Source organism: Lotus japonicus, chromosome 6 (genome assembly GCF_012489685.1).
Source record: "Lotus japonicus ecotype B-129 chromosome 6, LjGifu_v1.2".
Lineage (NCBI taxonomy): Eukaryota > Viridiplantae > Streptophyta > Magnoliopsida > Fabales > Fabaceae > Lotus > Lotus japonicus.
Genome location: NC_080046.1, coordinates 6,816,060 through 6,823,859, shown reverse-complemented (window position 1 = coordinate 6,823,859; position 7,800 = coordinate 6,816,060).

Below are 7,800 nucleotides of genomic sequence, written 5' to 3'. Positions count from 1 at the left end.
CCATTGATGAAATGTTCGCAAGATTTCAAACCATTATCAATGGTCTTCGAAATCTCGATCGCACATACGCACACATTGATCAAATCACAAAAATACTGAGGTGCCTTCCTAAAAGATGGAGACCCAAAGTTACTGCTATCCAAGAAGCAAGAGATCTTAGCACACTAAAACTTGAAGATCTCCTGGGATCTCTGAAGGTTCATGAGATTGAACTTTCTCAAGATGAAAGCCTAAAGAAGCAGAAAAGCATCGCCTTCAAAGCTAACATCTCCAAAAATAGTCAGACGAAAGAAATGTCTGATGAAGAAGATTCCTCAGAAGAACTGTCCGATGATGAGCAAGCACTGTTCAACAGAAAGTTCAAAAAGATGTGGATCAAACAACAAAGAGGAAAAGGCCTGAAGAAGGACAACAAAAGAGAATCAAGTCAGAAAAAGAAATCCTTTCCACACAAAGGTGAAAGCACCTCAACTGCAGACAAAAGCAACATTACATGTTTCGAATGCAAAAAGCCAGGTCACATCAAACCAGACTGTCCTAGACTAGCTAAAAAGCCTGTCAGGAAACCATTCTACAAGAAGAAGAAAGCTCTAGTAACTGGCTGGGATGATTCTGAAAACAACTTTGAAGATGACGAGGAAGAAGAAGATGAAGAATCTCTATTCGCTCTCATGGCTTCAGTAGATGGATCAGATGATGATGAAGATGATGAGGTAAGATCTGAAAACCTTGAAGAAGAATTTAATGAACTGCTTGAACATTCTTACACTTTATCTGAAAAATACAAGAACCTGAAGAAACAGTTTTCCAAGTTGCAAAAAGAACATGAGAAAGTTTTAAAAGAAAAAGATTCCATTATTCATGAAAATGAGTTTTTAAAGAAACAAGACTCCACAATGGAAGTATCGGCTTTAAAGAAAAGAATCAAAGTTTTGATTGATGATTTATCTACTTTCACAATAGGGCATGACAACTTAGTTAAACTATGTGGAAACAGTAGAGACTGTAAGATCAAGTTTTGATCTAGTAGTACAACTCTATGTTTTGATGATTACAAGTTAACCTTTTGATATGAACAATTGTGGTACTCTAACGTGTTTTTCTGAGTGTGCTATTTACAGGCTCTGACCCTGACTCAATTTCACACAAATCAGAAGCACTGTGTATAAAGGGTAACCCAAGCAACGCTTTCGCATTCACCATGTTCAGTATGAACAGTGGAAAAGCTTCAGAAGATCTGAAGCTATACAAACTCTGATGAGGACTCAGTCGCTAGAAGCTCTGATGATCCAGAAGTTCTGACAACCAAGAAACACTGAAGGTTCAGATGTTCTGATGGTGTAGAAGACTCTGAAGATCCAGAAGCTGAATAGTGGAAACTCTGAAGTCCAGAAGCAAGAAACTCTGAAGGCCATGTTCTTCCCTCTGAGTTCAGAATCAGAAGATACAATGGTCAGAGGATCTGTGCTTTCCCTCTGACTCTGATCAACCGGCTTCACAAGTTCCAATACGAAGCATTCCTCTGATCAGAAGTCTCCTAGGTTAAAAGGTCAAGTCGCTATCCAAGTACAAAAGCAAGTGTACCTTCCTGACGACCTACCTAACGTTCTCAGCCACAGCAGAAGCTGGATTTTCCAGAACTGCCCTCCAACGGTAGCATTTCCATGCAACGCTCAACCCTAATCCTTGGAGTATATATAGAGGCTGAAGATTGAAAGAAGCGGCTAGAATAGAAGAAGTGAAGTGAATACAAGAAGAAACACACGCGCAAGATATTCAAAATATTCTAAGCTTTCTTTCATCTTGTAATTTATTTTAGTTTACACTCAGCTTATTCAGAAGCAAACCCTTGTAAACACCAACCTCAAACAGTTGTTTGATTTTTCCTTTAGGAGATCAAGGTTGATCGGATCCTAGAGAAGACTAAGAGAGTGAATCTTAGTGTGAGCTAAGTCAGTGTAATTGTTAGTCACTTGTAGGTTTCAAGTGCAGTTGTAACTCTTACCTGATTAGTGGATTGCCTTCATTCTAAGAAGGAAGAAATCACCTTAACGGGTGGACTGGAGTAGCTTGAGTGATTTATCAAGTGAACCAGGATAAAATCCTTGTGTGCTTTTCTATCTCTATCTTTTGCACTTAGTTCTCGAAAAGATTTGTTAAAATCTTTAAGGTGGTAGTTTTGTACTGAAAACGTTATTCAAACCCCCCTTTCTACCGTTTTTCATACCTTCAATTGGTATCAGAGCGCAAGTTCTGATTACCACACCTAACAGTGTTCAGTGATCCGGGCCGGTGTGAAAAACAATGGCTGCCACCACCAGTGAAACTCAAAGAGATGGTTACAACGCAAAGCCTCCTATGTTCGATGGTCAAAGGTTCGAATATTGGAAAGATAGACTGGAAAGTTTCTTTCTGGGTTTCGATGCAGATCTCTGGGATATTATTGTGGATGGCTATGAGCGTCCAGTTGATGCAGATGGCAAAAAGATCCCAAGGTCAGAGATGTCTGCAGATCAAAAGAAGCTGTACTCACAACATCATAAAGCAAGAGCAATTCTTCTAAGTGCTATCTCCTATGAGGAGTACCAGAAGATTACAGATCGTGAGTTTGCTAAAGGCATTTTTGATTCTCTGAAGATGTCTCATGAAGGAAACAAGAAAGTCAAAGAATCAAAGGCATTGTCTTTGATCCAAAAGTATGAATCCTTCATCATGGAGCCAAATGAGTCCATTGAAGAAATGTTCTCCAGATTTCAACTGCTTGTAGCTGGCATACGTCCTCTCAACAAGAGCTACACAACAAAAGATCACGTCATAAGGGTCATCAGGTGTCTTCCTGAAAGTTGGATGCCTTTGGTGACTTCAATAGAGCTCACGAGAGATGTTGAGAATATGAGTTTAGAAGAACTCATCAGCATTTTGAAATGCCATGAGCTGAAGCGCTCAGAGATGCAAGATCTGAGGAAAAAGTCCATAGCCTTGAAATCCAAATCTGAAAAGGCTAAGGTTGAGAAGTCAAAGGCTCTTCAAGCTGAAGAAGAAGAATCTGAAGAAGCATCAGAAGATTCTGATGAAGATGAGCTGACTCTGATCTCCAAGAGACTCAACCGCATCTGGAAGCACAGGCAGAGCAAGTTCAAAGGCTCTGGAAAGGCAAGAGGAAAGTCTGAATCCTCAGGTCAGAAGAAGTCATCAATCAAGGAAGTCACTTGCTTTGAGTGCAAAGAATCAGGGCACTACAAAAGTGACTGTCCAAAATTGAAGAAGGACAAGAAGCCAAAGAAGCACTTCAAGACCAAGAAGAGTCTGATGGTGACATTCGATGAATCAGAGTCAGAGGATGTTGACTCTGATGGTGAAGTCCAAGGACTCATGGCTATTGTCAAAGACAAAGGAACAGAGTCAAAGGAAGCTGTTGACTCTGACTCTGACTCAGAATCAGAAGGAGATCCAGACTCTGACGATGAAAATGAGGTATTTGCTTCCTTCTCTACCTCTGAACTGAAACATGCTTTGTCTGATATCATGGATAAGTATAACTCCTTGTTGTCTAAGCATAAGAAGCTGAAAAAGAACTTATCTGCTGTTTCTAAAACTCCTTCTGAACATGAGAAAATCATATCTGATTTGAAAAATGATAACCATGCTTTAGTTAATTCTAACTCTGTGCTTAAGAATCAAATTGCAAAGTTAGAAGAAGTTATTGCCTGCGATGCCTCTGATAGTAAGCATGAATCTAAGTATGAAAAATCTTTTCAAAGATTCCTGGCTAAAAGCGTAGATAGAAGCTTAATGGCTTCAATGATCTATGGTGTAAGCAGAAATGGAATGCATGGCATTGGCTATTCTAAACCAATTAGAAATGAGCCTTCTGTGTCTAAAGCTAAATCCTTGTATGAATGCTTTGTTCCCTCTGGTACCATATTGCCTGATCCTGTACCTGCTGAAGTTGCTAAAAACCCTCTTAAAAAGGGATCTTTCTCTATGACTAAATATCATGCAAATATTCCTTTAAAATATCATGTTGAGACACCCAAGGTGATCAGAACCTTTGGGGTAACTAACAAAAGAGGACCCAGAAAGTGGGTACCTAAGGACAAGATTATCTATGTTGCAGATATCCTTGATAGCTCCACTGAAACACCAATCATGGTATCTGGACAGTGGATGCTCGCGTCACATGACGGGAGAAAAGCGTATGTTCCGAGAGCTGAAACTTAAGCCTGGAGGCGAAGTTGGCTTTGGAGGAAATGAAAAGGGTAAAATTATTGGTACTGGTACTATTTGTGTAGATAGTAGTCCATGCATTGATAATGTTTTATTGGTAGACGGCTTAACACATAACTTATTGTCTATAAGTCAATTAGCTGACAAGGGTTATGATGTTATATTCAATCAAAAGTCCTGCCGGGCTGTAAGTCAGATCGATGGCTCTGTTCTGTTTAACAGCAAGAGGAAGAACAACATCTATAAGATCAGATTATCTGAGTTGGAGGCTCAGAATGTGAAGTGCCTTCTGTCTGTTAATGAAGAGCAGTGGGTATGGCATAGACGGTTAGGGCATGCCAGTATGAGAAAGATTTCTCAGCTGAGCAAGCTAAACCTTGTCAGGGGCTTACCCAATCTGAAGTTCGCTTCAGACGCTCTTTGTGAAGCATGTCAGAAAGGCAAATTCACGAAAGTCCCTTTCAAGGCAAAGAATGTTGTCTCAACCTCAAGGCCGTTAGAACTTCTGCATATCGACCTGTTTGGACCAGTGAAAACTGAGTCTATAGGTGGCAAGAGATATGGGATGGTTATCGTTGATGACTATAGCCGCTGGACATGGGTAAAGTTTCTAACCCGCAAGGATGAGTCTCATGCTGTGTTCTCTACCTTCATTGCTCAAGTGCAAAACGAGAAGGCTTGTAGAATTGTGCGTGTCAGAAGTGACCATGGTGGAGAGTTTGAGAATGACAAGTTTGAGAGTCTGTTTGATTCCTATGGAATTACACATGATTTCTCTTGTCCCAGAACTCCTCAACAAAATGGTGTTGTTGAGAGGAAGAATAGAACTCTTCAGGAGATGGCTAGAACCATGCTCCAAGAAACTGGCATGGCTAAGCACTTTTGGGCAGAGGCAGTAAATACAGCATGTTACATTCAGAACAGAATCTCTGTGAGACCAATTCTGAATAAGACTCCTTATGAATTGTGGAAGAACATAAAACCCAACATTTCTTATTTTCATCCTTTTGGCTGTGTTTGTTATGTTCTCAATACTAAGGATAGATTGCATAAATTTGATGCTAAATCTTCTAAGTGTCTATTACTTGGTTATTCTGATAGATCTAAAGGTTTTAGATTTTATAATACTGATGCTAAGACTATTGAAGAATCTATTCATGTTAGATTTGATGATAAGCTTGACTCTGACCAGTCAAAGCTAGTTGAAAAGTTTGCAGATTTAAGCATTAATGTTTCTGACAAAGGCAAAGCTCCAGAGGAAGTTGAGCCAGAGGAAGATGAACCAGAGGAAGAAGCTGGCCCCTCTAACTCACAAACTCTGAAGAAGAGCAGAATCACTGCAGCTCATCCTAAGGAATTGATTCTGGGCAACAAAGATGAACCAGTCAGAACCAGATCTGCCTTCAGACCCTCTGAAGAGACCTTGCTGAGTCTGAAAGGATTGGTGTCCTTAATTGAACCCAAGTCCATAGATGAAGCTCTTCAGGACAAGGATTGGATTCTGGCCATGGAAGAAGAATTGAATCAATTCTCCAAGAACGATGTTTGGAGCTTAGTGAAGAAGCCTGAGAATGTCCATGTTATTGGAACGAAATGGGTATTCAGAAACAAGCTAAATGAGAAAGGAGATGTAGTCAGAAACAAGGCAAGGCTAGTTGCTCAAGGCTACAGCCAGCAGGAAGGAATAGACTACACTGAAACATTTGCTCCAGTAGCAAGACTGGAAGCAATCAGACTATTGATTTCTTTCTCAGTAAATCACAACATAGTTCTACATCAGATGGACGTAAAGAGTGCCTTCCTAAATGGTTATATCTCAGAGGAAGTCTATGTTCATCAACCCCCAGGTTTTGAAGATGAAAAGAAACCAGACCATGTGTTCAAATTGAAGAAATCACTCTACGGTCTGAAGCAAGCTCCCAGAGCATGGTATGAGAGACTTAGCTCATTCCTTCTGGAGAATGAGTTTGTAAGGGGTAAAGTAGATACAACTCTCTTTTGCAAGACTTATAAAGATGATATCTTAATTGTGCAAATTTATGTTGATGATATTATATTTGGTTCTGCTAATCAATCTCTATGCAAAGAATTTTCTGAGATGATGCAGGCTGAATTTGAGATGAGTATGATGGGAGAATTAAAGTACTTTCTGGGAATACAAGTTGATCAAACACCAGAAGGAACATATATCCATCAGAGCAAGTACACTAAAGAACTTCTGAAGAAGTTCAATATGCTGGAATCTACAGTGGCCAAGACTCCAATGCATCCAACATGCATTCTGGAAAAAGAAGATATAAGTGGTAAAGTATGTCAGAAGCTCTATCGTGGCATGATAGGTTCACTTCTGTACTTAACTGCATCTAGGCCAGACATACTATTTAGTGTTCATTTATGTGCTCGTTTCCAATCAGATCCAAGGGAAACCCACTTAACTGCTGTTAAGAGGATCCTAAGGTATCTGAAAGGCACCACTAACCTTGGCTTGATGTATAAGAAAACATCAGAGTATAAGCTTTCAGGTTATTGTGATGCTGATTATGCTGGAGATAGAACAGAGAGAAAAAGTACTTCTGGAAATTGTCAATTTCTGGGAAGCAATCTAGTCTCATGGGCAAGCAAGAGGCAATCAACCATTGCTCTATCAACTGCAGAGGCAGAATATATCTCAGCAGCAATATGCAGCACTCAGATGCTCTGGATGAAACATCAGCTGGAGGATTATCAGATCCTTGAGAGCAATATCCCAATCTATTGTGATAACACTGCTGCAATTTCGTTGAGCAAGAATCCTATCTTGCATTCACGGGCAAAGCACATTGAGGTAAAGTATCACTTCATTAGAGATTATGTGCAGAAGGGCGTACTTCTTCTGAAGTTTGTTGATACTGACCATCAATGGGCAGATATCTTTACAAAGCCCTTAGCTGAAGATAGATTTAATTTTATTCTGAAAAATCTAAACATGGACTTCTGTCCAGAGTGAAGATAGATCAGAACCTCTGACTATGATACTTCTTGATCAGAAGATGTCTAGTCCAGAAGGTAACTCAATCAGAGTGTGTGTGCCCACTGGTACTGACTCTGAAGCTGAGACAACAACACGTGCGTCAGAATTTCTGATGCATAGTTCCTTGTGCCCGTGTGACAGTCTGTTGTGATTGCGTGTAGATATGCTTATCTCCTGTGTGTGATTGTGTATTTTACTGTTACTATCTATCTTTAATTTTCAACCGTTGATCTTAAAGTGCTTTTTGAATCAACAACGGTTATTTGATAAAACCCACTATACACACACGTTCTCTCTCACTTCCGGTTTTCACTCTCGCACTCCCTGCTTTTCAAAACCGCCTCCTTCGTGATTTCTCTCTCGATCTCTCTTCATCCTTCAAACTTCATCTTCTACCTCAAACCTTCAACCTCTTCAAGATGGTGAGACAAACCAGAAGATTCTACTGCAGATGCACCTCAGTTCCCCCACATGGTAGTCGGTTTTGGCAACGGGTCAACGGGGCTCTGAGAACCCAGCACAAGAACAAGCTCAAGCTCAAGAGGAGATTGTTCCTATTGCAG